This window comes from Tachypleus tridentatus, chromosome 9 (genome assembly GCF_004210375.1).
Source record: "Tachypleus tridentatus isolate NWPU-2018 chromosome 9, ASM421037v1, whole genome shotgun sequence".
Lineage (NCBI taxonomy): Eukaryota > Metazoa > Arthropoda > Merostomata > Xiphosura > Limulidae > Tachypleus > Tachypleus tridentatus.
In genome coordinates, this window is record NC_134833.1 from 17,829,880 (window position 1) to 17,857,783 (window position 27,904).

The window sequence follows — 27,904 nt, forward strand, 5'->3', positions numbered from 1 at the left end:
CGAACGTCCGCTTTATTTGGAGAATGTTCATTCCAAACATATTTGTTACATCCTAATAGAATTTCCCGTCGTAAACAGCGTCTCTAGGGAAATAACACAACATTTTGTGTGTATGTGTTATTCTGAAGGTGATGTGTTATAACTTGTTTGTGGTGAGAATTCGGTGTTGTGTTTTACTAACAATAGTTGCAAACGACGTAAATATTATTTTGTATTTCTCAGCCTTTAAATAACAAACGTAGACTCACTTACTTAAGGGCACTTACTATGGTATGGCCAGGTGGTTAGAACACTAGACTTGTAATTTTAGGGTCGCGGGTTTGAATCCCCGTCAAACCTAATATGCTCGCCCTTTCAACTGGTCAATCTTATTATTCGTTGGTAAAAGAGTAGCTCAAGAGTTGGCGGTGGGTGGTGATGATTAGCTGCCTTCCTTCTAGTCTTACACTGCAAAATTAGGGACGGCTAGCGAAGATAGCTCTCATGTAGCTTTGCGCGAAATTAAAAAAACACACAAAATACTTACTTAGAGACAATGATTTAGTACAAAAAAGGCATAATGGAAAATTCAAATCAACTTAGTGAGAATTTTTAATGTTATGTTTGATTACTTCTATATAAATATAATATAATGATATACAGTATACCCTCACCTATTCGCGGTTCCCCATTCGCGGCCCCGCATATTCGCGGGTTAGGCTCTTAACCCTATCGCATCGTATGCCGGTATACCGGGCTAACGTCATAAAAAACGAATGCTCGGTAAACCAGGTTTTTGTAGGTCATAGAAACTAAAAGCGCTTTTCGAGGGTATGTCTGTATTTACTCTCTCAAGCAGTTTTATCGATTGACGTCTTTATCGAACAATTATTACTGAATTGTACTGTACTGTATTATTATTACCTGAACTGTGCGTACTGTATTTATCTGTCTAAGTTTGCCTTTAAATTTGTTCCACTTTCTGTCAATTCTAATACATGTGTTGTACGCATAGAAAATGACTTTACGGTACAGTAATACAGTATGGGTAACTATACTATGCGGTGTTACTGTCCTTCTGTACCTACGTTTCTTTTTGATTAAAATATTGTTGCAGTACAAAATTAAAATGTGTTTACATTATCATTACTACATTAGTGAAATACATGACTGCATGCAGTATTACTACATTATTACTGTATTAATGAGTAAGAGTGTCTTTAGAAAGTGTCTGGGAAGCATTTAGTACCGTATATAATCTCATACATAGAAGTTTTAAAACTTCATCCAATATTCGCGGTTTTTCGCTATTCGCGGGGGGGGGTGTGTGTAAAGAACGTAACCCCCCGCGAATAGCGAGGGAATACTGTATAATATAATATATTCCCTCCCACCCCAAAAATAAACTATTCATATAATTTATTTTATTACCAACACAAGTTTAACACTTATAATAAAAATAACTCAATATAAGTGTAGAATATCATATAATGTTCATAGTTACCTTTATAATTACCTGGAAAATTCAGATCACATTATTTAATATATCTTTAGATGTTTATTGTACGTATCCTTGAAGGCAATCTCCACCCTGTTGATAAAGTGATTCGGAAAGAAAACAAAATAAAAATTCAGTATGGCGTCCTACCCTTCAGAACCCAGTTAAGTGTATTTCTGGTGCTTATTTGACCTTGACGTTTACAGATGCCTTCATTATATGACAACCAGTTCAATAGCCAGAAGTAGATATGAGGTTCCGGAACGTTATTTCGTGCACGTTGGGGGTAGAGGAGGGTATTATATTACGTCAAGGTAAGAAAAACATACCAGCAACATTTGATTGCGAGCCAAATATATATTCTATAAACATAATTGCGTTGTAAATAAACACAAAAAAAAATGTTATTTCGCAACAAAACAAATTTGTGTGAGCTTTTAACACAATTGACTCTTGTGGCGGCATAAACACACAATACCAGCCGTTGTTGTCGTTGTGATTGGTATGTGCATTTTTTTTTATAATAGTCGTAATTTCATATTGTTGCTGATACCTGAAAACAGTTTCACAACGAATACTCGTTTTGTTAGAGACATTAGATGCCAATGAAGTGACAACTGTGTCCAATAAAAACTGATATGATTAATTATTTAACGAACTAAATCTAGTAAAAAGATAGAGGTCGCTTTATAACAGGTCGCTTGGTAACAGTCATACTTCTTAAGACCTTCCGATTAAAAATATCTTAAATTACGTTTAGAAACACAGTGTTGAAGAATGAATTTATAGTCTCTCAGCGGAAAGTGTGAATAATTATTGACACGTTAAAATTCGGTGTTCGATTTCCTGCGTTGAACAAAGCACAAGTAACTCATTCTGCAGTTTTATACTAAAAACAAACAAACAAACGGGATAACATTTAGGTTAAAAAACAAAAAGAACCCTCTAACCTCTGAAAGTTAAGGCACAGAAAAATAATTTCTTAAAGTGCCAGAATTAAAAATTGAAGAAAAGGTTTGACAAGAAACATAACAAATTTAATGACCAAAATAAATTAACAAAAAGCAAATAAAACATTAAACATTCAAATAACAAGACAAACAAAAACTTTATAATCCTGACGTAGGAAAAAAAACACTATAATCCTGACGTAGGAAAAAAAAACACTATAATCCTGACGTAGGAAAAAAAACACTATAATCCTGACGTAGGAAAAAACACTTTATAATCCTGACGTAGGAAAAACAAACTTTATAATCCTGACGTAGGAAAAAACACTTTATAATCCTGACGTAGGAAAAAAAACACTATAATCCTGACGTAGGAAAAAAACACACTATAATCCTGACGTAGGAAAAACAAACTTTATAATCCTGACGTAGGAAAAAACACTTTATAATCCTGACGTAGGAAAAAAAACACTATAATCCTGACGTAGGAAAAAAAACACTATAATTCTAACGTAGGAAAAAAAACACTTTATAATCCTGACGTAGGAAAAAAAACACTATAATCCTGACGTAGGAAAAACAAACTTTATAATCCTGACGTAGGAAAAAACACTTTATAATCCTGACGTAGGAAAAAAAACACTATAATCCTGACGTAGGAAAAAACACTATAATCCTGACGTAGGAAAAACAAACTTTATAATCCTGACGTAGGAAAAAACACTTTATAATCCTGACGTAGGAAAAAAAACACTATAATCCTGACGTAGGAAAAAAAACACTATAATTCTAACGTAGGAAAAACAAACTTTATAATCCTGACGTAGGAAAAAACACTTTATAATCCTGACGTAGGAAAAAAAACACTTTATAATCCTGACGTAGGAAAAAAAACACTATAATCCTGACGTAGGAAAAACAAACTTTATAATCCTGACGTAGGAAAAAACACTTTATAATCCTGACGTAGGAAAAAAAACACTATAATCCTAACGTAGGAAAAAAAAACTTTATAATCCCAGCATTAAAAAAATTTCATAATTGTTTCGTAGAAAAAAAAATCATAATCGCGGCGTGGGGAAAAAACACTTTATAATCCTGGTATGTATGTGTGTGTTTTCTTATGGCAAAGCCACGTCGGTTTATCTGAATTTACTTACCGCTGTACCAGCATGATACTATAATTCTGCTGTTGAAAAGGAAGAAATGAATGAGTTTCATCTGTGAAAATTATGAGCTCAAAAATATAACAGAAATGTTTACACTAAACAGGTACTAATTGTTTCAGGTACCACGTGTGAGATTACTGATAATGTAAGCGACTGTAGAAAAGAACACCAAGATATGATTGTAAAGTTGAATCGAAACTTAAAAACTTATGTCATTCTGTATACAAGTACATATTCTAAAAGCCCATAAGTGAAAGTAAATGAGAATAGGCTATAATATGTCAACCATATTACATCTGGTTTCTTCAGTGTCGGAGAGGCTTTAGCCTAATATTAGGGCGCATCAGGTCGGCTGGCCTTCGTCAGACACAATAACAGTCTAGACACTTTATGTTTCACTACTGAATTTTATACGGTTTGTTTGTTTTTGTTTTTTGGAATTTCGCACAAAGCTACTCGAGGGCTATCTGTGCTAGCCGTCCCTAATTTAGCAGTGTAAGACTAGAGGGAAGGCAGCTAGTCATCACCACCCACCGACAACTCTTGGGCTACTCTTTTACCAACGAATAGTGGGATTGACCGTCACATTATACGCCCCCACGGCTGGGAGGGCGAGCATGTTTAGCGCGACGCGGGAGCGAACCCGCGACCCTCGGATTACGAGTCGCACGCCTTACGCGCTTGGCCATGCCAGGCCAATTTTTTATACGGACTTACAAGGATAGAAACCGGGTTTCGATAACCGTGGTAGGTAGAGCACAGATAGCCCTTTATGTAGCCTTGCGCTTAACTACAAACAAACTAATATACTTCTTGAACAACAGATGTTTGGATATAAATCAGATTAAGCAAGTGTATTTTAATCCTTATGAATTTTATTTATGTTATTAACAAATAAGATATTTAGGTGAGAAATACACAAAATTATTTTCTTCATATACTTACATTTTTCTATAAATATCAGGAGTTGATTCTACAGCAGCGTCACCTAGTGGATGGGATGATGGAAAATGCTTGGTTCTGGGAAGAGTCATAATGAGAAGAGGTCCCATAGGATAGTCAGATTTGAGTTGTAGGGGGCTGGGGTGTATAACTCAGGATTCCCAATAGTAGATATCGTATTTTGCTCGTATCTTCTCTTGTCGACAACTCCAGTCTTTCGCCAACGAAGATACCAAAAGTATACGGCCAACGTCAGAACAGCAAGAGTTAAACAAAAGAGACCACCAAGAAAGAGTGCAAGACCCGTTTGCCAAAAAACAACTCCCAGGACGAGCAAAATGACACCAGCAACAAAGAGGAAAACGATAGTTCCAAACCATATCTTTAGGAACAAAGCTCTGGAAAGTTTTTCCTTGGGAACGTGATAAATAGTGTGGCCTCTTGGTGATCCATTGTGTTGGCTATGGCCTCTCGGTGGTCCATTGTATTGGTTATGGCCTCTTGGTGGTCCATTATGTTGACTTATTCCTGGTGACTGGACTTTCATGGCTACAAAAATATTGAAAATGTCTTTAAAAAATTACCTAAAATAGTTAAATTTTCTTAGAAAAAAAAACCGCCATATTGCTTCCTCACTTCTTGTTTAATATCTAGTTAACCTGAAAGTGTTAATGCCCATACCAGCAATTCTGATATATATTAATAACTAGTTAAATAAATCTTTTTCACATAAAAATTAATCCCTGATGGAAAATAAAAGGAAGCAATGGCCATAAACAAATAAACAACAGTTTGATGAATACGTTAAGAATCGATACACCATAGTTTTAAGAAAGGCACAAATCGATACACCATAGTTTTAAGAAAGGCACAAATCGATACACCATAGTTTTAAGAAAGGTACAAGTCGATACACCATAGTTTTAAGAAAGGCACAAATCGATACACCATAGTTTTAAGAAAGGCACAAATCGATACACCATAGTTTTAAGAAAGTTACAAATCGATACACCATAGTTTTAAGAAAGGTACAAATCGATACACCATAGTTTTAAGAAAGACACGAATCGATACACCATAGTTTAAGAAAGGCACAAATCGATACACCATAGTTTTAAGAAAGGCACAAATCGATACATCATAGTTTTAAGAAAGGCATAAATCGATACACCATAGTTTTAAGAAAGGTACAAATCGATACACCATAGTTTTAAGAAAGGCACAAGTCGATACACCATAGTTTTAAGAAAGGCACAAATCGATACACCATAGTTTTAAGAAAAATACAAATCGATACACCATAGTTTTAAGAAAGACACAAATCGATACACCATAGTTTTAAGAAAAATACAAATCGATACACCATAGTTTTAAGAAAGACACAAATCGATACACCATAGTTTTAAGAAAGGCACAAGTCGATACACCATAGTTTTAAGAAAGGTACAAATCGATACACCATAGTTTTAAGAAAGGCACAAAACGATACACCATAGTTTTAAGAAAGGCACAAATCGATACACCATAGTTTTAAGAAAGGCACAAATCGATACACCATAGTTTTAAGAAAGTTACAAATCGATACACCATAGTTTTAAGAAAGGCACAAGTCGATACACCATAGTTTTAAGAAAGGCACAAATCGATACACCATAGTTTTAAGAAAGGTACAAATCGATACACCATAGTTTTAAGAATGACACAAATCGATACACCATAGTTTTAAGAAAGGCACAAGTCGATACACCATAGTTTTAAGAAAGGCACAAATCGATACACCATAGTTTTAAGAAAGACACAAATCGATACACCATAGTTTTAAGAAAAATACAAATCGATACACCATAGTTTTAAGAAAGGCACAAATCGATACACCATAGTTTTAAGAAAGGCACAAATCGATACACCATAGTTTTAAGAAAGGTACAAATCGATACACCATAGTTTTAAGAAAGGTACAAGTCGATACACCATAGTTTTAAGAAAGGCACAAATCGATACACCATAGTTTTAAGAAAGGCACAAATCGATACACCATAGTTTTCTAGAAGGGAAGTAGTTTACATTTTTTTTCATAGATTTATATATCTTCTGTTGTTCCTAATCCTTGGTGCAGTTCATAAAAAAAAACTGCTAACTTGAATGGGACTTTCTGTGTGTGTGTGTGTGTATGAAAGTAACAGAGGGTTAAGTTTGAAAATGTAAAAACGAAAACTCAAAATATGCGCTTTAACTGTTTGTTTGCCGTAAGCCTTAGAAGGAGTAGTCAATATAAATCGATACAAACGGACCAATCAGCGACGAGTTGATTAAAGGTTACTGCACTCAAAGTATGTGTAACCACGTGGATACACGAACAGAATAATAATAATAATATGAACGCAGAAAATTTTAATGGGAGAAGTCGTTGTGCTATGATGTTTACACACTTAACAAGCTAGGCTGTTATTTACGCGTTTACGTGAGAGAATCTCAAATTATAAACCTGATTGTTTATAGATGCCTCCACTTGTGTAATTGTAAGACACTTCAGTGGACAGTTCAAGATTTGTTTGTTTTGAATTTCGCGCAAAGCTACCCGAGGGCTAACTGTGCTAGCCGTCCCTAGTTTAGCAGTGTAAGACTAGAGGGAAGGCAGCTAGTCATCACCACCCACCGCCAATTCTTGGGCTACTCTTTTACCAACGAATAGTGGGATTGACCATCACGTTATAACGCCCCTACGGCTGAAAGGGCGAGCATGTTTGGTGCGAGCGGGATTCGAACCCGCGACCCTCGGATTACGAGTCGAATGCCTTAACTCGTTTGGCCATGCCAGGCCCCACAGTAGAAGAACAAAAATTGAAAAAAAATATTTATAAATACTATATTTATCAGCACTGCTCGAACCTCCATTTAAGGATTGTGATCTGATAAAAATTGAGTAATTTAGCATTTTCGAGTTTTTGTACTTGAAAGGATCAATCACACATCTGAATTCATTTCTTAACAAGTACAATAACTTAGACTAAAAATAGTTTTTTTGTTATAATTATACACAACGTAAGGAGAGTTTCTGTTATTTTGTTGACGTTTATAAAATAATTCATTTTTTGATCATGTATGCCAATTAAGTGGACTGGTTTGAAAGTTTGTTTTGAATTTCACGCAAAGCTACACGAGGGCTATCTGCGCTAACTTAGCAGTGTAAGACTACTCTATTACCAACGAATAATGGGATTGACCGTCACATTATAACGACCCCACGGCTGAAAGAGCGAGCATGTTTGGAGCAATAGGGATTCGAACCCCTTAATCCACCTGGCAATACCGGGCCAAGATCTGAAAGTATGTATGTATCACGAAACTAATTTTGTGTATAACTTACATTCATAGTCTCTTTGAAGTTCAAATGTCAAATAATCAACAAGTTTCTATACAGACCTCATTAACTTGACCACTTGGCATTTAGGCTTATCCAATGAACATTTTTCAGAGCTGGTTTTCACAGTTAAAAACTGGCATACATGCTTCATGACGTCTGTAGTATCATGTATTATACAAGAGCAAATATTTATTGGTACAGATAGATAGGTGTAAGATAACGTGACACAGTGAAGTTTCTCACGAGTGAGAGGCAGACATGAAATATCAGCTTTCAACAAGATGATACTGATAGTAGTAGTTTGAGTATTAAGCTCCGTGTATCGTGAAGTACTCTATACCTTTGGTTAAGAAAACAACCTGCAACAAGCGAACTTTTCTGGATTTGATAATTTGATAGCCTGATATTTTGAGATTATCCAAACTTGTTCATACATAAAGTTTGTTCGTTTATTTATGAATTTCTCACAAAACTACTTAAGGGCTATCTGCGTTAACCGTCCTTAATTTAGCAGTATAAGACCAGAGGGAAGGCAGCCAGTCATCACCACCAACTGCCAACTCTTGGGCTACTCTGTTACCGAAATTCGTCACATTATAACACAAACACACCCACGACTGAAGCGTATTTGGTGGGCCGGGGATTCGAGCATGTGAGTCTCAGATATTGAGTCAAGTGCCCCCTAACCACCTGACCATTTCAGAAAAGAAACTCTTTAAAATAATGCAGCTTTTAATACTTCACGAAAATAACACAGTTGGTTACTTTTTTTTTCTTGTGTATAACTTTCGTCCTGTAGAACATTCATAATTCTTAGCTACAAAAACATACATGAATGGAAGTAAGCCTATTCGGTTAACAATATCCTAAGACATTAGGTGGTACTCGGTAAAGGCCTAACAGTAATATTCGAATCTATAACAATAACATTTCAACTCCAATAGCCATTACATAACTCATAGTTACAATTTATATCAATATTTGTGACACAAAATGACACATTATTAGTGAAATTCGTTACAAAGGAATGACACGAAACTAACTTACCATCTAACTTACAGTCTCATATGTATATATATATATATATATATATATATATATACATTGGAAAAGTTTACGTTAAATTACCTCAATTTGGTGTGCAATAAAAGTTGCGTGGTTAAAGGACGTCTGCGTCAACTTAAAAGTACACACAGTACATAAAAATGCTTACAGATGTCGCTATCTATAACATACGGCCAAATAGGTATACTTATATCACCTTATTTTGTTATCTTTTAAGTAATGCTGGCTGAATTTAAACACAAGATCGTACAGCCGAGAGATAGACACCAGGTGGTGTTTTGAGATCGGTTATTGAGTTATCTAGCCACCTAACTTGTATATTGGCATCTATGTACGCACACGTGTCGGTCAAAACTTTTGAGGTCGTTACTTCATGCAAGCGGCACTTTTGATCACGCAAGATACGCAAATTCGAACCCTAATGAGTGTACAGACCTAAACTTTTCATTTTCAGTGTTATTTTATCATCGTCTGTATGAGTAATATGTAAGCTCATACCGTAATAAAGAAGATAATCCGATAAGTAAGTCATAAACAAGTATATTAAAGTACAAGAAAGTTTACTAACATAGCTAGGCGTTGCTAGTGATAAATGTTTCGGGCTGCTTTTCGAAGAGTCCAATGTTCGAAGAGCGATACCGCTGCAAATTCGCTGCATTTTTATTTTTGGAAGCGTTAAAAAGGTGACAGTTAATTCCGTCATTCGGATCTAGGAGCCGAATGAAAGTCCATGAGACAAAGTGTGCTGCTGACTGGCTTTAAAGTCTAAAATTCTGGTAAGGTTGAAAATACTAACTGATGTTGAGCGAGTTTGATAACAGCAAATACACACTATCTAATGTATTGCCGATTTATAGCAATGTAAACACAATTCGTTGTTAGTTTAACTTGCCTTTTTCCTGTATATCAAAAATTTTGCTTCAACAAATTAAATTACTTAAGGAATAAAAAATACTACACTAGGCCTAACACTTATATTTCTGTAATTCTATGCAGTATGCGTAAGTCGAATAGGTAATAAAAAACTAATGTTATTTTCTTTAAATGCTAGATGAAATGCTTCTTAGTACGATATCAAATACTACCATTTAAAAACTACTAATTATTATTATGTGATAACACGCGAGCTCTAACGCGACCGCATTTTTTTTAATAAAAATTTCATTTCTTATTTCGGCAGGCATGGCACGTTCAGATGGTTCGGGCACTTGCAATCTGCAGGGCGCGGCTTCGAATCCCCGTCCCACCAAACATACTCGCCCTTTGGCGTTATAAAGCGACCTGTCAATCTCACTATTCATTGGTAAGAGAGGAGTTCAAGAGTTGGCGGTGAGTGGTGATGACGAGTTGCCTTTCCGTTCATTGTGAAATTAGGAACGGTTGTAGCAGATAGCCTTGATGTAGCTTTGCGCGAAATTCAAACATACGTGTTTCGATTTTCCTAGATTTTTATAATCACTTTCAACCTTCTTATTCCTGTGTTATCCTGTTTTTAATCCTCCACAGGATGTTTCACCTAACAAGTTCTTGGTAGTAAACCTATTCTGCAAATATTTTTGTGTTGAACAACTAAAATTATATAACATATATTCAAATAGTTTTTCTTACCCATATCTTTATGTTAAACTTGCGAAACTCCAGACCTTTGACAGTCTTGGAAAAGGGAAGGACAAGTAGACACACACGAATAGTACAAAGTTTCATCATTCTAACCTGTTAACGTGCTTGAAATTTCAATATTGATTACTTTAATGCATCCGTTGTCTACATTTTCATACGAAAGACTGGAGTTTCCTAGCTAAACAGCATATAAATGTAGAAAAAATATAAACTCATATGTAAGTTTTCAAATATACTTCCTGGTTAAAGTATATGGCATAATTTCCCCCGCAGGACTAGATAGTATTATACGCTATAAGTTCTAAGTATTATGCTTGGTTCGATTCATTCTATAGCAAGGGAAATTTGTTTTGCTTTGAATTCCCCGCAAAGCTTCACGAGGGCTATCTGCGCTAGCCGTCCTTGATTTAGCAGTGTAAGACGAGAGGAAAGGCAATTAATCATCACCACCCACCGCCAACTACTACGATTCTACGATGTCAAATACTACCATTTAAAAACTACTAATTATATTATGTGATAACATACGAGTTCTAACGTTATTGCATTTTTCTATTAGAAAGAGCGAGCATGTTTGGTGCGACGAGGATTCGAACCCGCGACCCTCAGATTACGAGTCGAACGCCTTAACCAACAACCCATGCCGGGCCGCCGCAAGTTGTGAGTTCGAAACTCTTTCCCACTAAACAAGCTCGCCATATCAGCCGTGGGTGTTGTAATGCTACGATTAATCCCTCTATTCGTTGGTAATATTTGGCCGTGAGTGGTGATGACTAGCTGCCTTCCCTCTAGTCTTACACTGCTAAATTAGGGACGACTAGCGCAGATTGCCCTCCTGTAGCTTTGCACGAAATTCAAAACAAACAAACAAACACAACTTGCGAGTCGAGTGCCTTAACCACCACCTGCTCATCCGGGGCAGTAAACAAAAACAGAAAAGGAGGATATCCTAACCCAAGTTCAAAAACGTCATATTCCAGTAATAAAAGCATTGTCTTGCGCTTTCAGAAAATACGTATAAGGAATGTGGAAGAAATTCAGACTGTAAAAAAAAATGAATATTCAACAGCAATTTCACGTACGGATACACACAAATATATTGTTCATATGATGCGGTATGATGCAAAATTTTGCATTACAGGAGAATGTTTAAAGACGACTCTATTATTTGTACTTCTACTACAAACATGGTGGTAGGCCAGGAAGGACACAGTATTGTCGAGGTCTTTCAAGTATCACCCTCAGAAGGATAAAGTGGACACTCAGTACAGTGTGACATGACCTTATTTATATATCTTCTTCGTGCACAAAATAACGTACAACCGTCAAAACTTCCAGTATAAACTCTGACCCTAAAAAAGGATAACCTCTATGATCCGCTAAAACGGTTAAAGATTAAAGGTCACGTGACCCAGGGTTTCTTGAGCTGTCTTGGGTCAAGGTTCCTCGTAACCTTCAAGATTCTATTTGTTTAAGAAAATTCGCACAAATGGCATCTTGGTGGATACCTATTTGTAATTTTAAACTAATAAACTAGAAGGAATGTGTGTGTTATAACAAAGTCACATCCGGGTATCTGCTGTGTCCTTCCGGTGGAAATTGTGTCCTTCCCTTATTTTAGTGTTGTAAGTCTGAAGACTCACCGTTGTTCCACCTGGTTTTAGTGTTGTTAGTCTGAAGTCTTACTATTGTTCCACCTGGTTTTAGTGTTGCAAGTCTGAAGACTCACCGTTGTTCCACCTGGTTTTAGTGTTGTAAGTCTGAAGACTTACTATTGTTCCACCTGGTTTTAGTGTTGTAAATCTGAAGACTCACTTGTTGGTTTTAGTGTTGTAAATCCACCTTGTTCCACCTGGTTTTAGTGTTGTAAGTCTGAAGACTTACTATTGTTCCACCTGGTTTTAGTGTTGTAAATCTGAAGACTTACTGTTGTTCCACCTGGTTTTAGTGTTGTAAGTCTGAAGACTTACTCTTGTTCCACCTGGTTTTAGTGTTGTAAATCTGAAGACTTACTGTTGTTCCACCTGGTTTTAGTGTTGTAAGTCTGAAGACTTACTCTTGTTCCACCTGGTTTTAGTGTTGTAAATCTGAAGACTTACTGTTGTTCCACCTGGTTTTAGTGTTGTAAATCTGAAGACTTACTCTTGTTCCACCTGGTTTTAGTGTTGTAAATCTGAAGACTTACTCTTGTTCCACCTGGTTTTAGTGTTGTAAATCTGAAGACTTACTGTTGTTCCACCTGGTTTTAGTGTTGTTAGTCTGAAGTCTTACTCTTGTTCCACCTGGTTTTAGTGTTGTAAATCTGAAGACTTACTGTTGTTCCACCTGGTTTTAGTGTTGTAAATCTGAAGACTTACTGTTGTTCCACCTGGTTTTAGTGTTGTAAATCTGAAGACTTACTATTGTTCCACCTGGTTTTAGTGTTGTAAATCTGAAGACTTACTGTTGTTCCACCTGGTTTTAGTGTTGTAAGTCTGAAGACTTACTATTGTTCCACCTGGTTTTAGTGTTGTAAATCTGAAGACTTACTGTTGTTCCACCTGGTTTTAGTGTTGTAAATCTGAAGACTTACTCTTGTTCCACCTGGTTTTAGTGTTGTAAGTCTGAAGACTTACTCTTGTTCCACCTGGTTTTAGTGTTGTAAATCTGAAGACTTACTGTTGTTCCACCTGGTTTTAGTGTTGTTAGTCTGAAGTCTTACTCTTGTTCCACCTGGTTTTAGCGTTGTACGTCTGAAGACTCACCGTTGTTCCACCTGGTTTTAGTGTTGTAAGTCTGAAGACTTACCGTTGTTCCACTTGGTAAACAGACCAGGAAGAGAGCTGCCAGTTAACAGTACCCACTTTAACCAGTGGATTACTCTTGTTTGACCCAATAGCCAGGTCCAATTGTCACTACTACAGCGCTTCCATAGCACCAAAGTACGGACGACTTTGTTTTACGACAATAGACCGCGAACTATATATGAACCCTTCAATTCCGAGTCTTTGTGCCTGAAGACCATCCCCCCAATAACAAACAGATATGAAGTAGATTATTTATATATTTAAACAATAATAAAATAATTAAAGTCAGATGTGAAATTCTTTCTCCTATTGAACAAGAGTGAACATATATTTTTCTCAAAGTTTCGGTAGTTTGTGGATGAAATTTTCGGAATAATGTATTTTTGTTAAGGGAGTGAATGTAATCTTCGTGTATAAGTATCCTCAAAAGAACATTTAAACCAAATATACTTTCATTTAGATCACTCTCGCTGGGCCCGGCTGCTTTCCCTCTAGTTTTACACTGCAAAATTAGGGACAGCTAGTGCAGATAGCCCTCGTGCAGTTTTGTGCGAATTTCAAAAACAAACAAACAAACAATTTATCTTGCTGTTTTCTTTTCTTCACATTTACTTTCCCTTCCCTTCTGTTTTGTTATAATGCAGACTACCTTATCTTCCCTCCTGTTTTGTTATAATGCAGACTACCTTCCCTTTCGTCCTGTTTTGTTATATTGCAGGCTACCTTCCCTTCCGTCCTGTTTTGTTATATTGCAGGCTACCTTCCCTTTCTTCCTGTTTTGTTATAATGCAGGCTACCTTCCCTTCCCTCCTGTTTTGTTATAATGCAGGCTACATTCCCTTCCCTCCTGTTTTGTTATAATGCACGCTACCTTCCCTTCCCTCCTGTTTTGTTATAATGCACGCTACCTTCCCTCCTGTTTTGTTATAATGCAGGCTACCTTCCCTTCTCTCCTATTTTGTTATAATGCAGGCTACCTTCCCTTCCCTCCTGTTTTGTTATAATGCAGGCAACCTTCCCTTGCTCTCAGATCAAACTTAAACAATACTTCTATACCATCACTCCTCAGACATTCTCTGTTCTTGGTTTTGGAGCTTTTAACACAGCAAAAGTTTTTCTTTCATTCCTTTTACAAATTTTAAACAGAGGAAATACGAATCATACAAAACGCGTCACTGCATATGGATTATACAGGTAGCGTTAGCATTCGCCAAGTTTTTATATGTACTCTCTTTTTACTCTACATGTATCATATACGTCTCGTGTTATGCAGTAACAACGAGTGTAAGGCTATCTTGTTTGAAGCAAGGCTGAGAACGTTTTTAATATATTATCCTGTGACAGGATTGGCTAACGTAGTAATCAAGGTTGCCAACATCTTCCTATTATAATGTGACATGTATCACAATCGGATGATCCAATAGTCAAAACATTCTATCCAGTAAAAAGCAGTAAGAGATAGAATACCAGAAAAAAAAAAAGCAGTTAAAACACACTTTAAGAGTTGCCACGCTATATCAACATCAATTATGGCTCGGATCCAACCCCTTCTTCTTTTGGGGGGTGGGGTACAGAAGAAATATGAGTGCATTTAAGAAAACGTACACATATTTTTTTAGGTATATTATGGAATGTTCTAGACACGTACGTAGAAACCTGAAGCTCAGACTTCTGTGTATTAGTTTACACTAAGTGGCTTACGTTGTCTACTTTAGAAATCAAGGGTGAGAACATATACTTAAACTACAACACATGTTGTAATGGTTGACTCATGTCTGCTTTAGAAACCAAGGATGAAGGTTCATTTGATCCATGGACAAATAGGTGCAAATTTGTGGTTTCACATTTTGTGTTTTGTGGTTTTTATGGTTTGTTTTTTTTACAGTTATATATAAGGGAAGCAACTTTTCATGTCCAAAGACATTTCACTGATCACGAATTTACACAACTTCCATCCAGGGAACGGGTACCTCAGCTAACTTACAAACATATCACCATTGGTAATATAACCTAGCCTACAAAGTTGTCATCTTAAGTTCTTACACTGAGTAATTCTCTGTTGTCTATATTTCAGTATTTCGTTTAGAGCAAAGTAAACAGTCCAAGTTTTTATGTTGCTGGTCCTTACAATAACACTGATATTAATAAAGGTTCTTATTATAATGTTAGACGTACAGGTGGACAATCAAATTCTTGCATTCTTTTAACATTAACATACAACCCTAGAGTACATTTAAAAATAACTAGTAACACTTCTTATGGAGTGTTAGCTTTTGCACTTTATAATTTGACGTGAAATAAACAATCGTTAATTAGCCCTCTGGATTTCATTTATTTAATGAGAAAAAATATTTTGAATTTTATTATTATTGTTTACGGTCTGTATGTTTCTCTTCGCTAACCTACACGGGATATTTCTTTTTACGTGTCTAGGGTAGTTGTTTCCAAGATCTAAATAAACTGGATAACTGGTCGATTTATAAAAATAATGTCAACTCTGTGATCCAGGTTATACTACTGGTTCTAGTTTTACTAGAAATATAGAATAGAGTAGAATTATAATATTTTATATCAAAAACCTTTTATCTAGTAGTAGCTCTGATAACTATATTTATATGATAAAGTGTAGTGGGCAATATATGACGAACATCACGATCAGGTCTGACGAGAGTGGGGACCAGAGGGGCTCCAGTCCCGGGGCCTGGGAAAATATGGAATGCAGAATGATGTATTGTAATGTTCATAATACGTTTAATGAAAAATCGCAGTACTGCTTGAAATCGCTTTGCCTCAAAAAATATAAATTCTCAACACATTCCGCCCACCAGAAACATAAATAAATTCTCAACACACTCCGCCCACCAGAAAATATATAAGTTCTCAACACACTTCGCCCACCAGAAACATATATAAATTCTTAACACATTCCGCCCACCAGAAACATATATAAATTCTCAACACATTCCGCCCACCAGAAACATATATAAGCCCACCAGAAACATTCTCAACACATTCTGCCCACCAGAAACATATATAAGTTCTCAACACACTTCGCCCACCAGAAACATATATAAATTCTCAACACATTCCGCCCACCAGAAACATATATAAATTCTCAACACATTCCGCCCACCAGAAACATATATAAATTCTCAACACATTCCGCCCACCAGAAACATATATAAATTCTATAACACATTCCGCCCACCAGAAACATATATAAGTTCTCAACATTCTTAATAAATTCACATTCCGCCCACCAGAAACGTATATAAATTCTTAACACATTCCGCCCACCAGAAACATATATAAATTCTTAACACATTCCGCCCACCAGAAACGTATATAAGTTCTCAACACATTCTGCTCACCAGAAACATATATAAGTTCTCAACACATTTCGCCTACCAGAAACATATATAAATTCTTAACACATTCCGCCCACCAGAAACATATATAAATTCTTAACACATTCCGCCCACCAGAAACATATATAAATTCTCAACACATTCCGCCCACCAGAAACATATATAAATTCTCAACACATTCCGCCCACCAGAAACATATATAAATTCTTAACACATTCCGCCCACCAGAAACATATATAAGTTCTCAACACACTTCGCCCACCAGAAACGTATATAAGTTCTCAACACACTTCGCCCACCAGAAACATATATAAGTTCTCAACACACTTCGCCTACCAGAAACATATATAAGTTCTCAACACATTCCGCTCACCAGAAACATATATAAGTTCTCAACACATTCCGCCCACCAGAAACATATATAAGTTCTCAACACATTCCGCCCACCAGAAACATATATAAATTCTCAACACATTCCGCCCACCAGAAACATATATAAGTTCTCAACACATTCCCCCACCAGAAACATATATAAATTCTCAACACATTCCGCCCACCAGAAACATATATAAATTCTCAACACACTCCGCCCACCAGAAACATATATAAGTTCTCAACACATTCCGCCCACCAGAAACATATATAAATTTTAACAACACATTCCGCCCACCAGAAACATATATAAATTCTTAACACATTCCGCCCACCAGAAACGTATATAAATTCTTAACACATTCCGCCCACCAGAAACGTATATAAATTCTTAACACATTCCGCCCACCAGAAACATATATAAATTCTTAACACATTCCGCCCACCAGAAACGTATATAAGTTCTCAACACATTCTGCTCACCAGAAACATATATAAATTCTCAACACATTCTGCTCACCAGAAACATATATAAATTCTCAACACATTCCGCCCACCAGAAACATATATAAATTCCTAACACATTCCGCCCACCAGAAACATATATAAGTTCTCAACACATTCCGCTCACCAGAAACATATATAAGTTCCACCAGCCCAAGAAACATATATAAGTTCTCAACACACTTCGCCCACCAGAAACATATATAAATTCTCAACACATTCCGCCCACCAGAAACGTATATAAATTCTTAACACATTCCGCCCACCAGAAACGTATATAAATTCTTAACACACATTCCGCCCACCAGAAACGTATATAAAATTCTATAACAACACATTCCGCCCACCAGAAACATATATAAATTCTTAACACATTCCGCCCACCAGAAACATATATAAATTCTCAACACATTCCGCCCACCAGAAACATATATAAATTCTCAACACATTCCGCCCACCAGAAACATATATAAATTCTCAACACATTCCGCCCACCAGAAACATATATAAGTTCTCAACACACTTCGCCTACCAGAAACATATATAAGTTCTTAACACATTCCGCCCACCAGAAACGTATATAAATTCTTAACACATTCCGCCCACCAGAAACGTATATAAATTCTTAACACATTCCGCCCACCAGAAACGCCCACCAGAAACATATATAAATTCTTAACACATTCCGCCCACCAGAAACATATATATAACATTCTCAACACACTCCGCCCACCAGAAACATATATAAGTTCTCAACACATTCCGCCCACCACCAGAAACATATATATAAACACATTCCGCCCACTATATAAGTTCAACATTCCGCCCACCAGAAACATATATAAATTCTTAACACATTCCGCCCACCAGAAACATATATAAATTCTTAACACATTCCGCCCACCAGAAACGTATATAAATTCTCAACACATTCCGCCCACCAGAAACGTATATAAGTTCTCAACACACTTCGCCCACCAGAAACATATATAAGTTCTCAACACACTTCGCCCACCAGAAACATATATAAATTCTCAACACACTCCGTATCTTCTCAACACATTCCGCCCACCAGAAACGTATATAAATTCTTAACACATTCCGCCCACCAGAAACATATATAAATTCTCAACACATTCCGCCCACCAGAAACATATATAAATTCTTAACACATTCCGCCCACCAGAAACATATATAAGTTCTCAACACATTCTGCTCACCAGAAACATATATAAGTTCTCAACACACTTCGCCTACCAGAAACATATATAAGTTCTCAACACACTTCGCCTACCAGAAACATATATAAGTTCTCAACACATTCCGCTCACCAGAAACATATATAAACTCTCAACACACTACGCCCACCAGCAACATATAAATTCTCAACACACTCCGCCCACGAGAAACAAATATAAATTCTCAACACATTCCGCCCACCAGCAACATATAAATTCTCAACACACTCCGCCCACCAGCAACATATAAATTCTCAACACACTCCGCCCACCAGAAAGATATAAATTCTCAACACATTCCGCCCACGAGAAACATTCTTCGTATGTCCGTGCATGTAGTAAGAACTTATGAAGATTTTAAAAAGAAACCCAGTGACGTAATCGGGGCCCGACTTGCCTCTCGATGCAATGGCTTGTATTTCAATTTTGGTTTTATAATAATGAACAAAGACGATTATTTTATAAAAAGAAAACATTTGGAAGTTCTTTATATCTGATTTAAATAACTTGCAGGGTTCTTGTCTCTTATTATTAACGAGTTTTTAATGTTTAGTGATTGTATCTACTACGTCATTATTGTGCATTGTTGATTGTTTTTGTTACAATATGCGTTTTGTTTTTGTTAAAGATGTGAAAGAGCTACTAACCAACCAATGAAAAACATAATAAATATAAACAAGTCAAACCTGGTGGTGATTTCAATATTTATGTATCAAGTACGATCGAGATGTTTAAACACATATATACCTATATATATTAGACAAACACACACAATATATATATTTATAGGCAAATATTTGAAAAATGAATTCCTCCACCAACCTGGACAAGTTTGTTTCGAATGTTCGCGCAAAGCTACAAATGAGTTATTTGCATTTGGCGTCCGTAATTCTGAAATAAGAGATAAAGTGGAGGGGGGAGAGATAATAATTAGCACCGACTGCTAACATTTTGGCTACTCCTTTCTGATCTAGTAGTGGTGCTTGATGTTTGTTTGTTTTAGAGCAACGACACACTGGGTTATCTGCTGTGTCCACAGCGGGAAATCGAGCCCCGAATTTTGGTGTTGAAGTACGTAACATACTACTGTCCCGACGAAGAATAGTGTCTTTTGACTGTTGCTCTTATAACGTGCCCACTATCCTAAAATCGAGCAGGATTTTGCGACAAAGGGACGCGAACCACGGATCCTCAGTATCACAGACCCTGTACACTAACCTGTAAAACATCCCCAGCGTTTCTGAAAATACACTTCATTAACCTGCTTCGACTGGTAAATAATTTGTTATATAACTTTTATGTTAATATATAGGTATGAGTCTCAGTAGTTAACAGGGGTCATAGCAGAGGTCACAAAAATTAAAAATGTTTTAGTTCATACAAGGTCACACCAAATATACTGTAAAATGAAAGCTTTGTATTATTACAGGAGGTATTTAATAATAACGTTATACTGACATAGTATGCATCTGTGTTTAGACAGTTACAGAAAATGAAACATCATAACTTATAAATTAAGACGAAGATAGCACAAACGAAACAATATACTCAAGAAATAAAACACTTACAATTTTCTTCAAATATACTTTGATGACTTTCAGTGAAGTAAGAAAATTTTTAAAATGGGAATAAGAAAATTTAACTTAACTAATGCATTTTGTCCTCCCCTAGTGGCACAGCAGTAAGTTTGTGTGTTTGGTTTTTGAATTTCGCGCAAAGCTTCTCGAGGGCTATCTGCGCTAGCTATTCATAATTTATCAGTGTAAGACTAGAGGGAAGTCAGCTAGTCATCACCACCCACCGCCAATTCTTGGGCTACCATTTTACCAACGAATAGTAGGATTGACCGTAACATTATAATGCCCCCACGGCTGAAAGTGCGAGCGTGTTTGGTGCGACCGGGATTCGAACCCGCGACCCTCGAATTACTAGTCGAACGCCTTAACACACTTGGCCATGCCGGGCCACAGCAGTATTGCTACAGACTTACAAAGCTAAAAACCGGGTTTCGTTACCCGTGGTGGGCAGAGCACAGATAGCCTATTGTTTAACATGATGCTTAAACTACAAATCAAACAGATGTTTATATATGTATATGAACACACAACACAGATAATGGAAATAAATATAATAATAAACTTACTTGATAGCACAAAATATCAGCTAAATATTTAACAACAGATACTGTGATGAGTCAATAAAACCACTTGGTAAGATGTTTCTGTCACAAAGGTGCACATAAACGCTTTCTGCTACAATTACAGTCGTGTTTTGTTTTTAAAAACTTGCTTTATTATTTAATATTTCATTTGATATATAATTCTGAAGTATGATAGGAAAAGACATATTTTATGGAACAAAATAAAGTAGGCTTAGTTAATAATTTTGCACTTTTCCCTACCGTTGCGTTTTGCACAACGTAATGATCCATTTTGATGATCTTGCAAATGAAATAACGTAGTCGTTGGCGAGAATATTCAACTTATTGCACGTGCACTTGTTTCTTTAGTGGCGATTGGTAATATCGTTTTTGAATAATTCCCGAAATTCTGTTAATCTACAGAATAATCGCAATATATCTGATGGACCAACACCCACGTCAACCACATGCTAAAAAATTTAGACAAACACTACGTAGCCCTTGAAAACTATTGAAATTAGTTTCATATGTTTCAAATTTTGCGCAAAGCTACGAGGTCTGCATGGGCTAGTTGTCTCTAATTTAGCAGTGATAGATCAGAAGGAAAGTAGGCAGTAAACATCAGCCATCGCAACACTTGGACTACTGTTTTTATCGACCAATAGTGAGGATTGATCGTAACATTATAAAGGACACATGATCGGAAGGTCGAGCATGTTTGGTGACAGGGATTCGAAACTATGGCCCGAAGATTGTGACTTGAGCGCTCTAACCGCCAGGCCATAGGTCTTGACCTTAAAGAAGCAGCGAACACTCATACGTTAGCACGTTATTTAATAACCATACAAATACAATAAACAAACAAATTTACCTCCCTAGTTCTCCAATTCTCAACCTTATGATAATGTTGTAAACAAAATTGTTAATGTTTTTAATTGAAATGTTTGCCAGAGAGAGCTCGTAATTACGATGACCCCAAAAATCTGATCACATTTGGCACCATGTGAAAATAAGTGTACGATACAAATACGAAATCAATGTCAGTTTGGTTTGTTTTGAATTTCGCCCAAAGCTACACGAGGGCTATCTGCGATAGTTGTCCCTTATTTAGAGTAGAGGAAAATCAGCTTGTCATCACCACCCACCGCCAACTCTTGAGCTACTCTTTTACCAACGAATAGTGGGATTGGCCGTCACATAATAATGCCCCCACGGCTAAAATGGCGAGCATGTTTGGTGCGACTGGGATTCGAACTCGCGACTCTCGGATTACGAGTCGAGTGCCTTAACCACTTGGCCATGCTGGGGCCCGCCAATATTAGTCAATAAGTAAGTCGTTGTTTATAGGAAAACCACATCTGTTGTGCCTTCCCTCGGAAATCGAACCCCTGACTTTAGAGTTGTAAGTATGTGTACTTATCGTTATCTCACAAGTGAGTTACTAAGTTACTGCGGTTTGTTATCAACCATGAAATTTTGTGGTAAATGTTATTAGTGTACTGGGCCTAATGTAACTATTATAATTTATGCTGAAAAAGTGACTTACAAAAGTTTGGCCTACTAATGGACGGAGCTACAGAAAACATTTACTGAAAGAATGAAGTAATTTATCATCGTTACGTGGAATAGACTTGTTATTATTTTTGGCAAATAAACCGACAGAACTCAATCAACGATAGAACTTAAATGATACTATTTGTAATTCAGTTTCACAGTTTGTTGATGATGTAGTTGTCCATAAAAGCTCAACCACACCCACAAGAGCATCAAACAACTTACAATCAGTTTTAAATCAAACAATGGAATAATGTTAGAAATATAGAATCAACATTAATATATCGAAAACAAAATTAATATTATTCGCAAATTCACTTAACTTACACAGAAACCCTCCTATAAGAGGGATCCACTTACTGATACCAGTTCGTCAGCAAAAGTTTTAGGCCTAATACCGTGTGTGTGGTTAAATCTAACTTAAAGAAAACATATATCTGAAATTACGATAAAAGTGATTGAAAGAACAAACAATTGGAAGAGATTAACAGGTAAAAAGATAAGAGCATTAATAAAAAATATTTTTAAAATTTATAAATAATATACCAGACTAGTTATAGAATATACAGCGTGGTTAAATGTAGCAACGATAAATCTTAAAGATAATACAACATTTAACACTAACCACAGCTTTCACAGGATCAGAAACACAATAATTTTTTACATAATTATCAAAATTTATTTCCATTCATAGGCAAACTGATAAATTGCTTATTCCGCTACTTTAAAAATGTAAATAGTTCATACAAAAACGATTTGTTAACAGAAATAGGTCGCTTTATTATTCATGATAACGATAGGGTTAAGTTACCATTAAATTTCGATTAGAAATAAGACCACCTGCACTAGACATTAGAATGTTTTTTACTAAGATTAATATATCATCGTTCTATACAAAAAAGGGTATTTCGTGGATAAATACACGAATATTTATGAATGAATATATGTAGTGAACAAGTGTAATTTGATTTCGGAATTATTTGTGATCATAGACGACCAAACGAAGCGAAATACTATGGTATGAAACGTTTGCAAATGTGTGTAACCAAATTAGGCGAATAATTTAAAATTACACTAAATGCTACTCACATTATATTCAAAGACACGGCCCTGAATAGGCCAAGAAGTTGAAGCAGTGTTTTGTGTGAGAATATTTTGAGTAGTATGTGTTTTCTTATAACAAAGCCACAGCGGGCTATTTGCTACGTCACTGAGGAGAATCGAACTCCTCCTGATTTCAGCGTTGTAAGTACGTATACTTACGGCTGTACTTTATTAACTAATGCCAACGTAAAGAGCAAAACAATTATTTTACAAGGCTTGGCGTATGACCAAAAGTGAGGCCCAGCGTGGCCAGGTGGTTAAGTGGGACATTATTAACTAATGCCAACGTAAAGAGCAAAACAATTATTTTACAAGGCATGGCCAGATGGTTAAAGGCTCGACTCGGGTCGCGGGTTCGAATTCCCTTACACCAAACATGCTCGTTCTTTTAGCGATGGAAGTGTTATAATGTGACGGTCAGTCCCACTATTTTTTGGTAAAAGAGTAACCAAAGAGTTGGTGGTGGGTGGTGATGACTATCTGCCTTCCCTCTAGTCTTACACTGCTAAGTTTGGGGCAGCTAGCACAGGTATCTGTCGTGTAATTTTGCGCGAAATTAAAACAAACAAACAAACAACGAAGCTTCCTTTTACACTAAACAAGCGACCTAATTTTTCAACGAGTGACACATTGTGAAAGATTTTTTGACCTCATTATAATAAGGAATCAATATAAAAACCAGAATTTTACCATTACAAGTTTGTGAACTTATAATATGAACTTGTGAACTCAGCTTATATAAGTTGGAAATTACAATTGGTCATGTGAAAAGTAAAGAAAGTATAAAAACAGTCTTTGAAGTAAAAATTGAAACCCTTTTTATCAATATAAATATATTTCAAAAGGTTAGGTTTAGAAAAATAGGAATAATATCACTGAGCAAAGCAGACGATAAATTTTTATCCCTTATGTTTGTTTGTTTGTTTGTTTTGGAATTTCGCACAAAGCTACTCGAGGGCTATCTGTGCTAGCCGTCCCTAATTTAGCAGTGTAAGACTAGAGGGAAGGCAGCTAGTCATCACCACCCACCGCCAACTCTTGGGCTACTCTTTTACCAACGAATATTGGGATTGACCGTCACATTATACACCCCCACGGCTGGGAGGGCGAGCATGTTTAGCGCGACGGGGGCGCGAACCCGCGACCCTCGGATTACGAGTCGCACGCCTTACGCGCTAGGCCATGCCGGGCCATCCCTTATGTAATAAGCAGCGCGTGCAAGAATGTATCTTCAAGGTATACACTGGTAAGTTATGCGTGTGTGTTTTCTTATAGCAAAGCCACATCAGGCTATCTGCTGAGTCCACCGAATAAGTTATGCCTCAGTTCATGCAAAATTATCCAATTTGTTAAATGCCAAAAACTAAATCCGGGTTTCTTGTTGGCTTAGTTGTAAGATTAAAATAAATAAATAAATCCAACTTATGTTGAATTAACACACAACCTGAAAGAAATGCATTAAATAAATTGCTGAATTAGAAAATAAGATAAATTATATTGGCTAACCAGAGTCCATTTAGATGATTGGTGGGTCGTTCGTACACGTCAGTGTTTTTCCACCTTCTTCAGTTATTTTCCATAATATGTAAATTAACGTATGTTTTCGTTGGTCCTTTCACGCATTTAGTAACCGAAACCTTATCGTTTCGGATAGTCATCCGTGAAGGTGAATTTTGGAAACCAGTTTACATAAGTGTAGATTAGATGGATGAAAGGATATAAATTCGTTTATTTGAAGAACATTAACGTTTGTAATCGAACTAAATATAAAGTCTAAAAACATCAGTTTTGTTGAAAGTTGCTCAGCTAGATGACTTATAACACCATAATTTGTAGTTTGATACTTGAAACGTTAAAAAGGGTTGATATCGAAATAATACTTCTGTTCTTAGCAGGTAGCTCGCTCTGTTTGGAATTCATATTAAATCAACAAAGGAGGGGTACGTAACTAGACGTATTCAAGGAGATGAAGACAAGTACACCCATGGTCTAAAAACTTATTTAACTACAATTCCCCAATATACATACATTTACGTTGAAAGGGGATCTTAATGTGTTGTATTCCTTTAAAAAGTTAGACTTAAAAGTGAGATTAAACGCTTACTCTTATGGCATGATTGAGGTAAAAGTGTGTGCATCCAATGTCTTTGTTTATTTATTTTTAACCACAAAGGAACATAATGAGCTAACGTTACTACGCTCACCGCAAGTTTCGAAAGTCGATGTTTAATGACCTCTTCACTTGCCACTGAGCCACTGGAGCAAAACACAAAATAAGGCACAGTTAACAAAAACGTTCTATCGAACATAGTTAATGCAAATAATTATGGAGAAATGACAACTTACATGTTGACAAATTACACGTACAGTGTAACAGAAAGATTTTAGAATATTTCCTTCTTACTGAGTTCCTCCCTGGTACAGTGGTAAGTCTGCGGATTTACAACGCTAAAATCAGGGGTTCGATTCCCCTCGGTGGACTTAGGAGATAGCCGGATGTTGTTTTGCTATAACAAAACACACACCTTCTCACGATTCTCTCGGTGGAACAGAGGTAACTCTAGGGATTTACACCCTTTAAATACGGGGTTCGAGTCCTGGTGGTTGACACAGCACACAGCTCCACATGACTTTGCTTTAAAAAAGCAAGAACATCATCTTCACAGAACTTCTGGCACTTACTGTCAAGAATGTAATAATATTCTGTTTAAATCTCGAAGTCTAAGTTCATGGAAGAACCATTCCAACCAACGTTTTGATCAACGGTTTTTTTACTGGGTTGTACTAGCTTCAGATAATTCAACTTCTCATCAGTAGTCCTGAATACAAGTTAACCAAAGAGACATAAGCTGGACATATCATATCACAGTGAAAATCATCAAACCCACTGTTGATGTGGACGTGCTTTGTTAAGAAAGTCGATGTGATCATTTAACCGCAAAATAATTCCAACAGACACAGAAAATCGTTAAAAGCACTTTCACTACAACATGTCTGCTGTCATCCTAGTTTAAAATAAATATTCTAACAACTGATGTTTAGTAATTTGTAAAAATATTAGAATAACATATTTTTAAATGAACAAAAGATGTTAATGATTGCTAACATATATTATCATTATTATTAGACATTAAGAATATTTATTTCATCAGCTAAAATGTTCTTAAAGTAATACTATATTATTTGTTGTTTAACATTTACAAAATCTGTTTTTCAAGGTAATGTCCTATTAATCTATTTTAATTTTAAGCGTGTTTGTAATTTCGTGTTGACTGTATCACTGCTTCACACAATATTATAATGCAGCCGCCATCCTTGTCGTCACGAATTAATTTATCACCATTATTAGATATAATTTATCAATTACTTTTGTGATCCAGGCGTTGCCTAGTAGTTAGTGTGCCAGATATTTCATGATTTGCGTTCGTTTCCGAAACAAAGAAATAAATCAATCATTTTCTGCACTTTTGATCGTTGGTGAGTTTTAGAAACGATGCTCAAAATCCTACTACTTGATTAAAGTAGCCCAAAAGTTGGCGGTGGATGCTGCTTGCTAATCGTCTTCCCTTTGAGGCTCACGGATTCGAATTCCTTTCACCGAACATATTCGTCATTTCAGCAGTGGGAACGTTTTAATGTGATGGTCAATTCCACTATTCGTTAGGAAAAGAATAGCCCAAAAGTTAGCGGTGGGTGGTGTTAACTAACTACCTTCCGTCAAGTCTATCACTGTTAGCTTAGAGACGACTACATCAGGTAGCCCTCGTGTTACTTTGCACAAAATTCAAACAAAACAAGCTTTCCCTGTTGTCTGTCAATGTGTGTTAGGCTAATTTCGAGAAATCCCACTTTTTATCACCCTTAGGCCAGAACCAAAACTAAACAAAGATCAAGTCTTATTGATGTCAGACCATATTTGGTCTGTCGCAGATTAAAGAAAAATAGATCAAACACTGAATTTTTTTTTTCTTTCGTCAAGAGAGAAAATTATTGGTTGTTAAATGTTGATAAACATCTTGTTAACTTTCACAACCGAAAAATTAATTTTGTTTGGTTTAGAACAAATGCGTATTCGGTAGGTCCACAGTGGGAGCCGAACCTCGGATTTTAGCATTTTAAATCTATACACATACCATTATCCTACAAAGACAAGTTATGATAAGTAAAAACAGCTCAAAAAGGTAAAAAAAATATTGAAATCCATATTATTTTACATTTACCAAAATTTCTAAAAGGCGAAAAAAATTCCGT

The 27,904-nt window shown here is 36.2% G+C and overlaps 1 protein-coding gene across 9 annotated transcripts in view; it reads right to left on the minus strand.

The window, feature by feature from the left end:
* Nucleotides 1–27,904, minus strand: part of LOC143224793 (uncharacterized) — an 87,793-nt gene that overhangs the window by 47,322 nt on the left and 12,567 nt on the right. For 4 of the 9 annotated variants that reach the window (XM_076453096.1, XM_076453098.1, XM_076453101.1 and 1 more), the window contains exon 2: nt 4,542–5,087. The gene's annotated coding sequence lies outside the window, so the exon portion shown is untranslated. Of the gene's footprint in view, nt 1–4,541; nt 5,088–6,602; nt 7,650–7,961; nt 8,223–10,575; nt 11,398–25,999; nt 26,687–27,904 lie in introns of those variants that run through there. The other 5 variants (XR_013013440.1, XM_076453100.1, XM_076453097.1 and 2 more) reach the window with 5 other exon arrangements.